The following is a 13,819-nucleotide window of genomic DNA, read 5'->3' as shown; positions in this document are numbered from 1 at the left end:
CAGCAAGATGCACTCACATGGAGTGTCAACCTGAGCTCAAATTGGGCAAGGCAGGGTCATTTGGTCGTATGAAGTTGCTGTAAAAAGCTCATGCCTAATGGCCAAACCAAAATGGCACTTGCTTCACAAACATCTCTGCTGACTAGAAACTTGGAATAATTTTGGTGGTTAAATGGCTCAATGAAATTATGCCAAATTGGGTGGAGAGATGTTTTATGGGTAGAAGAATGATCTGGTAATTTATCAGGATTTTTGAAGCAATATAAAATACACTTGCTTCACAACCTGAAAATAAGGCCAGAGTCAAGATTTTCCCTGTGCTCACATATATGATTGGATGGGGCTGCAAATGGGTGCAGTGGGTTAATATGAGCACATTAAGGAGTGTGCAAAAGTTCAACTCATTTGGATACTCCTAGCTAGTACTTCCCTCACAAAGCCTTCTGTCTGACAGAAACTTTGAAAAATCACTCAGGAAGATTGGCTAGGCAAATAAATTTGAACTTGTGCATGGAGCAATTATTTGGACATATAATCATGCCCAAAAAGTTTGGGAGGCACTAGGAGAAATATAAATGACACTTCCTTCACAAGGTGCCATTCAGGGAAGAATAGAAAAAGAATTATTGGGGAATTATTTTTGAAATGGCCAAGGCAATGTTTGGGCATATTTGAGCTAGACCCAAAGGAATTATGTGAATTATTTGGGAATTTTTGGATGGACAGAAATATAGGTTGCTTCACAACCTAGGGCAGATAGGGCTATTCCTTTAATGAAAAAAGGAATATTCCCTAGAAAAAGAGTTTAGGGTTTGGTCAAGGAGTGAAGTGACATGATCTTGGCAAGGTTTTGAGAATGAAGAGACACTTGGGAGGAGGAATGAGGATAATTTTCCCAGGTGGCAAGGCCACAGAACCACTCCAAAAGAAAAACATAGCAAAAACCAAATAAATCAGAAGAAAAAAGAAAAGGGCCAAAATCCAGGTTGTTACACATTAGGGTTTTGGTTGACTTGTGTCTTAAGGTGTTATTTTAGTATGAACTCTATGATAGATCGAACGAAAATAATAGCTTCGTGTTATTTTACTACAGACTCTTGAATAGATTGATCAAAAAGGATAACCTTAAGGTGGTTTCGTACCCTACAATAATCTCTTCATTTGTTCTCCGCTATTAGTGACTTTGGAGTGACTCTTTGTTGCATGTTGAGGGATAGTTATATGATCCAGTTATGTTATTATTGTTGAGAGAACTTGCACTAGTGAAATTATGAACCCTAGGACTTGTTTCCTAGCATTGCAATACCGTTTACGCTCACTTTTACCACTTGTTACCTTGCTGTTTTTATATTTTCAGATTACAAAAATCTATATCTATCATCCATATTGCACTTGTATCACCATCTCTTCGCCAAACTAATGCACCTATACAATTTACCATTGTATTGGGTGTGTTGGGGACACAAGAGACTCTTTGTTATTTGGTTGCAGCGTTGTTTGAGAGAGACCATCTTCATCCTACATCTCCCGCGGATTGATAAACCTTAGGTCATCCACTTGAGGGAAATTTGGTACCGTCCTACAAACCTCTGCACTTGGAGACCCAACAACGTCTACAAGAAGAAGGTTGTGTAGTAGACATCAGTCCTCATGCCGGCCACATACCTCTTCCTCTCCGCCACCGACGTAGGTGTCTTCCACCGCCAAGTTAGGGCGTAGAAGATTGGACTGCTCGGCCTCCCTTCCACCTCGTTTAGCAGTTCATCTGTGGTAAATTAAATCTTCTTTTTACAATCTTTTTGATCTGTCAAATCCATCCACTTCAGCCAAAAGTGGTTTATTCACTTCCAAATCTGGATCTCATGTATTGCAAATTATGTTCACTTATGCATCAAAACTAGTTAGATTCCTCACTTGTACCTATTCTTGGATTCGTACAAATCTGGAACCAACTTCCTTCAATAAGTGAATCGCTTCACACTGTGAGGTCAATGTCTTCTAAACTGATGTATCTTCAAAATCTTCTGAGAATGCATATGACCTCTTCCCCTCCCCTCACATCTCTAATGTTGCCATAGGTACATGTCTGTGGGAGAATCCCTTGGTTCTCATAGTCTGCATTCATTTGCAGAATTCTTACAGCGTCACATCGAATCTCCTAAAGCCAGTTCTTGTCTGACCAGCAGACGGAAGCCTTTCACTGTATTGAGGCCAATCAGTCTGAACATTATGGCTTCAGAGAAGTCTGCACGAAAAGGAGGCAGGCAACATCGTGGCAACACTGCTTTGGATTTGCCTGAAGATCTTTATGAACTTTACAAGTATAACCCAGAAGAGAGCTACACCCAGCGCAAGAACCGGATCCAGTGGACCTGAAGATATTGGGCCGAGCAGTGGTTCAAGTACAAGTTTGTAACACCTGAATATGCTAAGAAGAATGCCATCAAGCGCCCGTGGGGTGATTGTCTGTACCAAAACTTGATACCAAAGACTAAGGCTGAAGCTATTGAACATGAGTTCTATCCTTGTATGGTTAGAGGACCACAACCTGAGAATGCCGACCCATCATCTCTCCTATGGTGTTGTGAAGACAATCTCTTCAAGCACAACCTTCAGTTTGCAGAAGATTCAGCTGTTAAGAACCAGAAGGAGTTTGGCCTCAACTTCAACCCTGGCCCCTCTGCTCCAAGGTCAGATGGAACTCGTGAAGCTAATGAAAACAGGATTGGTCCCTTTGCCAATTTCGATGGGCTTATGTCCCATATTGCTGCCCAGAGAGTTGTTGTGGAGCAATCTGCTGAAGAAATTTGAAGAAGTTCATGAGCCTACTCCCACAGAGGCACCAGAATCTGAAGAAGTTCCAGCTGTTGACCCCAACGCAGGTGAAGACATTGGTCATGAAGACAATGTACTTGATGATGTAGTCCTTCCTCATCTCGAGCCCCAGTTGGTATCATCGCTTGCTCCTACGAGTAGTGAATACATTAGCATTGGTCATCCATTGACGCCAATTTCTCAAGATAACTCATGGGCTGAGCGGCAACAGGAACCTACCCCCGTCCAAGATGAAACACCACGAACACCACCTGCTCAAGTCACCTCATCGGTGCTTGATGATGACAATTACATGGAGACCAGTCCATCTCCAAAGGCGTCGCCAGCGTTCCATAGGCTTCGCAAAGGTCTCAAGCCATCTATCTCCATGTCCACCATTCCAGAAGAAGATTCAAAACAATCTAGCTCAGTGGCACGTCAAGTGTTCCCTGAAGAGAATCCTTCTATGACTGCTCAAGCATCTGAAGCTAAAGCTGCTGAAGACATTCCGACTGCATTAGCCAAAGAAGAAATAAGAGAAGAAGAAAGAGAAGCCACACCCCCTATTACTGATCAAGTCATTCTTGAAGAGATTGTGATCGTGCCTGACCCTCCGGTCGTTGACCAAATGGAGGTTCGGAATAATGAGGATGCCACCAACAATGCTACTGAAGCCAATGACCCTGTCATCACTACAAAAAAAAGACACATCCGTGAAATTTTGGGTCGAATGAAATTGTTTTCTGTCATGCTTATGACACTTCTATGATGATAATTGTGACAAAACCCGTATCATCATAGATATGGTGGGCTCCTACTTCTGTGACAAAAAATCATGACAGAAATGGGCTTTTCGTCCTGGGCGGGCTGGAGACTCAGCTGCATGACATTCTTTGGGCCGTCCATGACGGAAAAAACCCGTGGTAGAAGCAAGGGCGAGGAAAATATCAGGGAGTTCCCGGTTATGGTCGGTGGTCGGGGGCGAGTGATGCACTGAGGTTTGCGCGTTTCTCTCGTACACGTACGCGCGTGTGGGTGCGAGGCATTGGGATCTAACTGAACTAGAGAGAGGCATTCGCCTACTAAACCCCGAGCGATTGCACTACAGGCTATGCGTTACTGAACCTGATCGAGCGATTCCTTCATTCGCTACTGCTGCTAACTGAAGCCGATCAAACCTGCTGCCTCCTTCCCATGATGAATAGTGAGCATTGTTGGGGGGTTGGATGAACAGTTCCCGGTGGGGGGTTGGATGAACAGGACCCCGTGGTGTTAACGCTGGATGAACAGGACCCCGATCGATCGAGCCAGTTGGGCATGGAAGAATAGGACCCCGTGGAGGGCTAGATGAACAGGACCCCGTGGAGGGAAGGTTGAATAGTAGCCGGTGGAGGGCTGGTTGAACAGTAGCCGGTGGAGGGCTGGATGAACAGTAGCCCGTGGAGGGGTGGTTGAACAGGACCCCGTGGAGAGGGCTGGTTGAACAGTAGCCCGTGGAGGCTGGATGAATAGGAGCCCGTGGATGAACAGTCGCAGGTGGAGGCTGGAGGAGGTCGATGGTGGATGAACAGTAGCCTGTGGAGGCAGTCGACGATGGAGACAAACAGTATCCCGTGGAGTCTCGTTTTGCGATATGCCACACCCCTCCCGATGAACAGGACCCTCGTTTTGACCGTAGTGCTCCAACACAAGTCCGTTTCCTCCATTTTGTGGTACGCCACAGCCCTCCCGATCAACAGGATCCTGTTTCGACCGTAGGAGGTCCAACAGAAGTCTGTTTCCTCCGTTTTGCAGTATGCCAGACCCCTCCCGATGAACAGGATCCTGTTTCGACCGTGGCTGGTCAAACACAAGGCCGTTTCCTCCGTTTTGCGGTACGCCAGGCCTCGTTTCCATCGGATGTTCCGTCCAATCTGGTTGGCTCCCGATGAACACGATGATGCATTCTGTTCTGACCCAGACGGTTGGCTCCCCATGTGCACGACGACGATGCAGTTTCTCCGTTCCAACCTAGCCATGTACACGAGCCCTGGCCGTACGTATGCACGAGTAGGCGTTCGGGACCCCGCCCGTATGTACGTACGTGGCCTTATTTAATTTCTTGCACCCTTGCCGTTGTACGTACGTGTACATGCTACGTGCGCGCCTCTACTACGACACATGCGCGCCTCTACATCGACTAGTATGTACGTACATGTTCGAGACCCCACCCGTATGTACACATACGTGGCCATATTTTCTTTCTTGCACACTGGCCGCTATACGTACGTGTACATGCTACCTGCACCCCTCTACTACGACATGTGCGCGCCTCTACATGACACGTGCACGCCTCTACATCCACTAGTATATATGTACGTACACGTTCGTGACCAGAATGACAACGCTACGTACGCTTCGACTAGGTGGGTCCCGACTGTCAGGCACTTCCTTGCGTGCGAAGATGTAGCTGATTGGTCCTAGCAGTCAGGGGGCGAATCATTTTCTTTGCCCGTAATATGGACGCACTTCCTTGCGTGCGAAGATGTAGCTGGTGGGTCCCAGCAGTCAAGGGGGGAACTTTTTTTTCCGCAAAATATGGTGGCCCGTCCGGTGGGTCCCTATTGTCAGCTGGAGGAATCATTGTTTTCCGCGTAATAAGGAGACACTTCCTTGATGCGCCCGTGGACCCAGTTGTCAGCCTCTCCACGTACAGTACTCTTCCGATGGAAGTCGTTCCTTGATCATGTTGAGCACACCACGCCGAGAGCACAAGGGCGGTTGACGACGGTGAGGCCTAGGAAGGGGACGACGCGAAGCCGGGGAAGACGAGGCAGTGGATGCCCACGCAGAGAGGAGTACGAGGGTTCACTGGTTCGGCTTCGGTGCGAGGCTGCCATCGTCGCAGAATAACAGGAGGTGTGGGTGAGTGGAGGGATGGCCTGGCCAACGGTGGGAGTAGTAGGGGGTGGTGAGGCCTCCGTGGCAGCACAACTGGCCACAAGAGGCAGGAGCAGGCGGCACGACCGACGCTGCTTTGGGCGACTGGAGCAAGAGGACCAGAGGTTGAAGAAGCACGACGGCCGTTGGATGGACATCGTATGGTCATTGGAGCTAGAATCGTTCATATTGACTAAGTTGACAAAGCCCTCCGTCCCTGTCAACTTCGTAGGCCCACAAGTCAGCCTCCCACTATGCTGGGTCCCAGCTAGCAGGGGGAGTATTCATTTTTTTTGTGCGTAATAAGGAGGCACTTCCTTGCATGCGAAGATATAGATGGTGGGTCTGACCTGTCAGCGGGGGGAACATTTTTCGTGAAATACAGAGGTCCTTCCGGTGGGTCCCATATGTCAGGTGGAGGAATCATTATTTTGCATGTAATAAGGAGGCATTTCCTTGCGTGCGGCCGTGAACCCAGCTGTCAGCCTCTCCACGTACAGTCCACGTCCGATGGAAGTCGTTCCTTGACCACGTTGACCACGCCGCGCCGAGAGCACCAGGGCGGTGGATGATGGCGAGGCCTAGGAAGGGGATGGCGCGGAGCCGGGGAAGACGCGGCAGTGGATGCCCACGCGAAGAGGAGTACAAGGGTTCACTGGTTCGGCTTTGGTGTGAGGTTGCCGTCGCCGTAGAATAACAGGGGGTGTGGGAGAGTGTAGGGATGGCCTGGCCAGCGGTGGAGTAGTAGGGGGCGGTGAGGCCTCCGTGGCAGCATAGTCGGCCACGAGAGGCAGGAGCAGGTGGCATGACCGGCGCTACTTTGGGTGGACGGAGCAAGAAGACCAGAGGTTGAAGAAGCACGACGGCCGTTGGATGGACATCGTACGGTCGCTACAGCTAGAATCATTTATATTGACTAAGTTGACAACGCCCTTGGTACGCGTCAACTTAGTAGGCCCACAGGCCAGCCTCCGAAATGGTGCGCCCCAGATGTCAGGGGGAGGAATCATTTTTTGGCCGTCTGAAGCTAGAAAATTCGAGATTGAAGAAGAAGCACGACATCCGTTGGATGGACATCCAACGACCACTACTGCTAGAACCGTGTGTTGACTATAAGTTGACAAAGCCTTGCATACGCAACAGCTTACTTTTTTAGGGGACGCATCAACTTAGTAGGCCCACAGGTGTGTGGCAAAGAACTTATAGCCCATTTGCGATTTGTAAGAATGTGCGACCCATTTTTGAATTCTGATGGAATTTACTACAGCCCATTTACAATTTGTCTAAAGTACAACCCATTTTCTACCTAGGGCAATGATTAATAATTTCAACCAACCATTCAAACAAAATTCAATAAAATTTCCCAAATTTTGATGGGATCCAAAATATTTTTATCCCAAAATTTCTAGTCAGATTAAATACAATTTTGATATAAAATTGTATTGCGTAAAATCCAACGAAACATTGCACGCGCAACAATTAATGAAAATGAAAATTTCAAAATCCAAAAATAATAGTTTACAAACTAATTACGTGTTTGGTGCATTTTTTTATAGTTACCGCCTAGTTTTTAGAAGTACATCCCATTTATTATTTCTTAAAGCCCATTTTCCTGTTAAGCCTAATGCATCTCTCCTAGGGAAGATTTGCAGCCTAGCAGGGCAGAGAATAACAAGTTGACCTTGCCTGGGTATTCCTCAAAAAAAAAAGTATAGCTGGGCTAGCCATTTTCAGCTTGAAAAAAATTAATAGCCGGGCTGGATATCTGGCCTGGGCTAGACGGGCCACAACCCACCCAGTTAATACCCTGCTCTCCTCTGAACAACAACGAAAACATCGCTTAAGAAAAACTCTGCAGTGCTCACACCTCAAAAACACAAATACTGCTCGAGCTGCTTGGTCCCAGTTGTCGGCCGCTCCTTGTGCAATTCTCTCGTTTATTGACTACATAGGTTGACAATGGTGTGCGACCGTGATGTCAGGAAACCAGGAGGAAGCAAAAAAAATATAGTTGTACATAATAAGAAGGCACTTGCGTACGTACGGCTACGGCCCTAGTGGGTCCCTACTGTCATCCAGTCAAAGTAAAGTCATCTCCTGAATCCTCATGTTCGTTGACCATGTTGACAATGCTCGGCGCCACGACGAGCGCAACAACTCGAAGGACGACGGAGATGGCCTCGCGGGCCCTACAGATGATCTGATACAGCGCCCGCTGCTCATTCAGGAAGCCAGGATCATCGGACACCTATGAGCACCTTTGAGAGACTGAGACGGCATGAAACGGTAAGGCCGCACTTGGGAGCTCTGGTATATTTCACACCTGTATTAAGATACAAGTGTAATTTACTCATCATCGGAAACAACACGTAAAATACAGGCATAATGAAACCGAGGGCCCGAGGTCTATAAGTAAAACCAGCGGGTTACGCGTGTAATTTGAGAGACCAGTGTATATTTTACTAGTCGAAATCGACCAACCAAGCGCTTTGCCCAAGACATTCTGCTTTTATTTACAAGCGTCAGTTTTACAAGCGGTTTTGGTTGGAAAACGACGATCCAATCACGGCCTAAGATGATGAGTTGGTCGGAAGATCATATGGTTTCACCTCTAACCTACCCGAGTTGTCATATAGGCTATGAATGAAACATAAGACAATGAACTTCTTAAGCACAGAAACAACAGAACAGGATGACCTTCATAACATGCAAATCACAGGCATTATCTCAACATGCAAAACAATATGAAGCATTATTCTCAGGAGGCACGGTGAACAGCTCATGATGCCGCATGCCACAACATTCCAAGCTCAACTTTGCAATCAAACTCACAAGGCCAGGCATTACATAGACAACATTCAGAACAAACTCTTAAAATACCTTACATAACTCAACATTCATGTGACTATGCATCTCAGCAGAGTAAATATTTCTGAACTAAAGACAGGAATAGGAAAAAACAATCGACATTGCTCACAGCAAAGGGCTTCCCACTCAAAAATATCGAATGCATGTCTTCTGGCTAACATCAATGAGCAAAATTTGACAAGCTTTTCCAATTCCAATATATTAAACTAACGTCTACTTGCTAACATCAATGATTAAACTTTGACAAGCTTTTCCCATTCAAAATATGTAATGCCTATGATTGTGGAACAGGCAGGGTTTGTCATCAGTTTGTCAACTGATAGTCCAGTGGCCCAAGGTGACAACGAATGATTAGAGAACCATTCGATGTATTGTGCATGATGAAGTATTATGGAGGACACAAACCATCTGAACATTTTGTGTAGTTCCACTAAAATCAAGCTGAGCATCCCTGTGGATTTCGTATTTATATGCTGCAAGAAAACAAAGACACATCAGCACACACATGAATATTGGCCCCAGTACAACCCACCAATCGGTGGACTAACAAACTAAAAGTACGGTAAACAGATTACCATACCCAGATGCCCCATCATTGTTGCTTAGAATGACATTGACAGACTTGGAGTCCTATCATGGCTTCTTGTACTTCTTTGGGCCCTTTTTTCCCAGTGCACTCCACGTGTTATAGAGTTGCCTATGCTCTCTGCAGACTAGTCATTTCACCAGCGTCTACTAATACACTGTAAAGCTTAAACAGTGACTGCTTCTTTCTGCAAAGTGGTAAGACCAACTGGACCCACTAATGCAGCAGTTTGCCTTAGACACATTGGCTCCTTTTGTGCAGTTCAACTAAAATCAAAGTCAGAATAAACCCGAGCTTTAATTTTGATATCCCTGTAAGCAATAATAGGTATAAGGGAAACAATTACTAAGAAATAACGGTTGATGACTTGTACTCCTAGAAGAAAAACATTTACTGATCTACCTTATCTTAATGGGAAACAAAGCAGGAGAGTAGCAATTGTCCATCAGTGTGATTCATTCATATTAACTGAGACATTATCTTAACAATGCCTTGTTTCAACATGTATACAGAACGACAAAGTAGAAAAGTACCATTCCTAAAACAATGCGATTGATTCATTTTAACAGAGGCATTATCTTAACAATACCTTGGTTAAACATGTAGAAAGAACTACAAAGCAGGATAGTACCATTTGTAAAACACTCTAACTGATATATAATAACAGAGACATTATCTGAATAATACATTTATTAAACATGTACTCCGGCCAATCCCTAGAAGAAATGATACTCCCGCCGATCGCTAACAAGTGTTGCAGTTTTGAACTAAGATTCAGTAGTTAATTCTGAGGAAAGTCGGTACTGAAAGTTGGTAGTGACCTTTCAAGACAAAAATTTGAAACAACTCGTGAGGAAGACCTAAAAGAGGTCTCAACACATACATGGAAAATCTAGTCTCCTTTTGTGCAATTCCACCAAAATTAAGTGAAGCAAAGTGTCACAATAGCAACAAGTTGAATAGATATCCCTGTTTTAACAAAGGCAAAAAAGGAATCAATTACTGGCCAATAAGGGAGGATGAAACATGCAACCACAAAAATGGTAATCCCGCCAATCCCTAACAAGTGTTGCAGTTTTCAACTAAGATCCAGTAGTTAATTAATTCTGAGAGTGGCATTGCATAATTTTACCAACGGCATTAGATTAACAAAAAGCATAAACAGTTCCAGGGGAGAGTGGGCGCAACAACAACATGTGCTTCCATCTACTTGTAAAGGGGGTGTTGTAGAGTTTTATGTAACAAAGAAACAAGCATCATGTCTGGGTTGGAACAATTTTTGCTCACTTAATGGTAAAAGACAGCAGTTTAATAGCTTCAATTCAACATTTATCCAAAACAGTACCAATACAAGTAGCACAACATCTCAAAGCACACTGCAGCATCATGTGGATGAAAGTCGCTACTGACCTTTCTTGACCAAGATTTGAAACAGCTCGCGCGGAGGACTGGAAACATATCCCAACACATATATGAAAATCTGATCTCCTTTTGTGCAGTTCCACCAAATTAAGCAAAGTCGCCGGTGTGACATTCAATATGAACTGCACAAAACACTCTTAAAACATAAGTATTTCATGTAGCGAAGCAAAATGTCGCAATAGCAACAAGTTGAATAGATATCCCTGTTTTAATAGAGGCAAAAAAGAATCAATTACTGGCCAATAAAGGAGGATGAAACATGCGGCCACAAAAATGGTAATCCCGCCAATCCCTAACAAGTATTGCTGTTTTGAACTAAGATTCAGTAGTTAATTCTAAGAGTGGCATGATACGTCCATTTTGCATCATGCTTTTATATCGATATTTATTGCATTATGGGCTGTTATTACATGTTACGTCACAATACTTATGGCTATTTCTCTTATCTTAAAAGGTTTATCATGAAGAGGGAGAATGCCGGCGGCGGGAATTCTAGCTGGAAAAGGAGCAAATATTGGAAACCTATTTTGCACAGCTCCAAAAATCCTGAAACTCCACGGAAGTCATTTTTGGATTTAATAAGAATTTATGAGCAAAGAAAGTACCAGCGGGGGCCCACACCCTGGCCAGGAGGGTGGGGGCGCCCCCCCCCTACTGGGCGCGCCCCCTATCTCCTGGGCCCCCTGGTGGCCCTCCGGTGCCCATCTTCTGCTATATGAAGGCTTTTACCTTGGAAAAAACCAGAAGCAAGCTTACGGGACGAAACTCCGCCGCCACGAGGCGGAACCTTGGCGGAAGCAATCTAGGGCTCCGGCGAAGATGTTCTGCCGGGGAAACTTCCCTCCGGGAGGGGGAAATCATCACCATCGTCATCACCAACGATCCTCTCATCGGGAGGGGGTCAATCTCCATCAACATCTTCACCAGCACCATCTCCTCTCAAACCCTAGTTCATCTCTTGTATCCAATCTTGTATCCAAAACCACAAATTGGTACATGTGGGTTGCTAGTAGTGTTGATTACTCCTTGTAGTTGATGCTAATTGGTTTACTTGGTGGAAGATCATATGTTCAGATCCTTAATACATATTAATATTCCTCTGATCATGAACATGAATATGCTTTGTGAGTAGTTACGTTTGTTCCTGAGGACATGGGTGAAATATTGCTATTAGTAGTCATGTGAATTTGGTATTCGTTCGATATTTTGATGAGATGTATGTTGTCTATCCTCTAGTGGTGTTATGTGAACGTCGACTACATGAAACTTCACCATATTTGGGCCTAGAGGAAGGCACTGGGAAGTAATAAGTAGATGATGGGTTGCTAGAGTGACAGAAGCTTAAATCCTAGTTTATGCGTTGCTTCGTAAGGGGCTGATTTGGATCCACTAGTTTCATGCTATGGTTAGGTTTACCTTAATACTTCTTTTGTAGTTGCGGATGCTTGCAATAGGGGTTAATCATAAGTGGGATGCTTGTACAAGAAAGGGAAGTACCCAAGAACCGGTCCACCCACATATCAAATTATCAAAGTACCGAACGCGAATCATATGAGCGTGATCAAAACTAGCTTGACGGTAATTCCCATGTGTCCTCGGGAGCGCTTTCATTATAAGAAATTGTCCAGGCTTGTCCTTTGCTAAAAAAAGGATTGGGCCACCTTGCTGCACCTTATTTACCTTCATTGCTTGTTACCCATTACAAATTATCTTATCACAAAACTATCCGTTACCTACAATTTCAGTGCTTGCAGAGAATATCTTACTGAAAACTGCTTGTCATTTCCTTCTGCTCCTCGTTGGGTTCGACACTCTTACTTGTCGAAAGGACTACGATAGATCCCCTATACTTGTGGGCCATCATGACTCTTTTCTGGCGCCGTTGCTGGGAAGTGAAGCGCCTTTGGCGAGTAGAACTTGGTAAGGAAACATTTATATAGTGTGCTGAAATTTTCTGTCACTTGTTACTATGGAAACTAATCCTTTGAGAGGCTTGTTCGGGGCATATTCGCCTCGACCAGTAGAGCAAAGAGTTGCTCCTCAACCTACTGAAAATATTTACTTTGAGATTCCTTCGGGTATGATAGAAAAACTGCTAGGTAATCCTTTTGCAGGAGATGGAACATTGCGTCCCGATTTACACCTTATCTTTGTGGATTATTTAAGCTTGCAGGTATTCTCGATGATGTTGTTAAGAGGAAGGTCTTCCCTTTATCTTTGAAGGGAGACGCATTGACATGGTATAGGCTATGTGATGATACGGGATCTTGGAATTATAAACAATTGAAGTTGGAATTTCACCAGAAGTTCTATCCTATGCATCTTGTTCACCGTGATCATAATTACATATATAATTTCTGGCCTCGCAAAGGAGAAAGCATCGCTAAGCTTGGGGGAGGCTTAGGTCAATGTTATATTCATGCCCCAAACATGAGCTCTCAAGAGAAATGATTATTCAAAAAATTTATGCTCGACTTTCTCTCAATGATTGCACCAGGCTTGATACTTCCTGTGGTGGTTCTTATATGCTGAAGACTACTGAATTCAAGTGGGATTTACTAGAAAGAATTAAACGTAACTCTGAAGATTGGGTTTCCGACGATGGTAAGCAGTCAGGTATGACACCTAAGTTTGATTGTGTTAAATCTTTTATGGACACCGATGCTTTTCGTGGATTTAGCACTAAATATGGACTTGACTCTGAGATAGTAGCTTCTCTATGAATCTTTTGCTGCTCACGTTGATCTCCCTAAGGAGAAGTGGTTTAAATATAATCCTCCCATTGAAGTAAAAGTAGTTGCACCTATTACAGTTGAAGAAAAGACTATCACTTATAATGATCCTATTGTTCCTACTACTTATGTTGAGAAACCACCTTTCCCTGTTAAGATAAAGGATCATGCTAAAGCTTCAATTGTGGTTCGTAAGAGTAATACTAGAACATATACACCTCCTGAGCAAATTAAAGTTGAACCTAGTATTGCTATGGTTAAAGATCTCTTGGATGATAATATAGATGGGCATGTTATTTACTTCTGTGGTGAAACTGCTAATATTGCTAAACCAGATGCCAAGATACATAGACCTGTTGTAGGCATGCATGTTATTTCTGTTAAAATAGGAGATCATTGTTATCATGGCTTATGTGATATGGGTGCCAGTGCTAGTGCAATACCTATTTCCCTATATAATGAAATTATGCATGATATC

Source organism: Triticum aestivum, chromosome 1B (genome assembly GCF_018294505.1).
Source record: "Triticum aestivum cultivar Chinese Spring chromosome 1B, IWGSC CS RefSeq v2.1, whole genome shotgun sequence".
NCBI classification, from domain to species: Eukaryota; Viridiplantae; Streptophyta; class Magnoliopsida; order Poales; family Poaceae; genus Triticum; species Triticum aestivum.
The sequence above is the reverse complement of the archived record's forward strand: the minus strand, read 5'-3'. Positions refer to the sequence as shown.